We start from the raw sequence: 2,559 nt of genomic DNA on the forward strand, positions 1-2,559 counted from the left end.
TGGCTTACTTCACTTAATATAATTTTTTCCAAGCCTTTCCATTTCCTAACAAATGGGGCAATGTCATTCTTTCTGATAGAGGCATAGAATTCCATTGACTGCACACTTATTGTAAGGGTAGTAGGGAATTTTTAGTTGTAAAAATATTCGTAAATTTTATACTACTTTAACAATGGAAGAAATACGCAAACATATAAAAATACCATTTTAAAAATTATATTGAAGGAACTTTATTATTTTCATATTAAAGTGTTTTTAAATAGATACTATTTAAAAAACCCAGCTATATACTTACATAAAATTTGATATGATAGTGTAGAACTCCTACATATTCCATACCCATTTTACTCTGTTGTTAAGATCTTATACTAGTGTGACAAATGTTGCAGTTAATGGGCCAGTATCAATACATTATAAAGGATCATGGTTGATTTGGGTTCCTTTAACTTAACATTCCTTTCTGATTCAGGATCCCCCCCCAAGCTATTATATTTGTCAGTGGTTAGTAACTATTTGGGCTCCTCTTGAGTGGGACAGTTTCTTAGACTTTATTTGTTTGACATCTTTAACTCTATTGAAGAGAATTAACCAGGAATTTTCTAGCATCTTTGTCAGCATTTGTATGATAATTCTCTTACAATTGAACTAACATTGTGGGGTGGCCATTGGAGCAATATCACAAAGATCAAGTGCCATCTTGATCACATTATATTGAATCTGCGTATAACCAACAGGACTTACCACTTTGGAGTTGGCTTTACTACCCTTGCAGGAATACGTGTTTCTTTATGAGTGGCTCCAATCCCCTTTCCACACTGCGTACTTTGGAAGGCGAACACTACTTGCAGTCCACACTGTGCTCCTGCTTTCCAGAATGGAATATTTACGTACATTATTTGTTAGTCTTTTGCATGAAGGTTTGTTTCCTTTTTCCTTGTTTACTTATTGTTCATCAAGTCACATCCGTACAGCCTCATGAATATTTATTTTATACACTGGGCAATAATCCAATATTGCTTTATTTTGTTGCTCAAATTGTTCTAGCATTTGATCATTCAGAGCTCTTTCAGTTGCCTTTCCTTCTGCTCTTTGACCTCCCTGGGACACTTTGGCTTGGGTTGATTGGCTGATTTTTGAGCATTTTCTTACCTTCTGACTACTACAAGGTGCTTTAGGACCCTATGATGTATTTTCTGTACTAATAGACTTGTTTTATAGGGATATTTATTAATATTTCTGAAACTATTCTTCTGTAGGTTTGGGCAAAATATGATGAAGACTGACAGTCATGTGGAAAGGAGGAAGAATAGATGTGAAGTAGTTGGGGGGTCAAATTATGAGTTAACATTTCAGCATAAGCTTGTGGTTGTGAAATTTAGGGATATCTCTGTGATACTCATCTCTAAAAGCCTGTCCGATATTAAAAACAGACAATTCAGCAATCTAATGATTGTTTTCCCGGTATATCTTTTTCTCTTCCTTGTATTTCCAGACCCTTTGACTTCAGGCTTAGAGTGGATTTCTTATAAATGACAATAGTTGGGTCTTGTCTTTTTACTGGAAAAGTCTCTGCCTTTTAATAGATGCACTTAGTATATTTATATGCTATATAATATTTAGAATCCTAATGGAACTGTTTGCTCCCCTCCCCTTGTTCCTGCTCTGTTTGCCTTCATACCCTGTCCTACAAATCCCAGCAACTTTAGACATTTTTTTTTAATTTTCAACCTCTGCTTCTTTATGCTAATAAGATGACCTCCCCAGCTGTGCATGGGCCTCTTCCTGTAATGCAGCAGAGAGCAAGCCGGGTAATTATGATATGATCATCACCCTTAACTTGTGTGTTTCCTTTGTAAGAATTGCAATGCCATACTACTATAAGAAACCAGTTTTCCACATCTTGTCAATCCGCCCCCAACCCCCCCTAAATCTGTAGCCTCCATCAGTTGGAAGAATGCTGTCCGCCTGGTCCTGACCACAGCTGAAGAGTATCCCTGCCCCAATAATCTTTGAGCTTCTGTAAATCAGCTTACTTGCTTGCTAAACCACCACCTGCGTGTGGTTCTGGACTTTATAAACCCTGCTCCTTTGGAGGTCGCAGCTGCTCTTAGTTCTGATCCAGGACAAGGCAGTCGCTGGCTGGCTAATAAAACTCCTTTGTCAACTTTGACAGTGCCTTTGTGGATTTCTTGACTCCGAGGTCATTTAACTACCTGTTCTTCAATAGCTAAAATATGTTTTGCCTTATTTTCTACCTAGTTTATTCAGTATCTATTCTATATTTGAAAATAAATTTTATGAGACAGCAAGACTAGTACCGTTGCTCTATCATGACTCTGGCTATATAAAAAAAAATTACAAGTCTTTCCATTTTCTTACAAATGGGGCAGTGTCATTTTTTTCTGATGGAAGCATAGAATTCCACTACACACACACACACACGCACACACACACACACACACACACACACACACACACACCATTTTCTTGATCCATTCATCTATTGAGGGGCATTTGGGTTGGTTCCATATCTTAGCTATGGAGAATTATGCTGCAATA

The sequence above is a fragment of the Dipodomys ordii genome, unplaced genomic scaffold (genome assembly GCF_000151885.1).
Source record: "Dipodomys ordii isolate 6190 unplaced genomic scaffold, Dord_2.0 Scaffold151, whole genome shotgun sequence".
In the NCBI taxonomy this organism is placed as follows: domain Eukaryota; kingdom Metazoa; phylum Chordata; class Mammalia; order Rodentia; family Heteromyidae; genus Dipodomys; species Dipodomys ordii.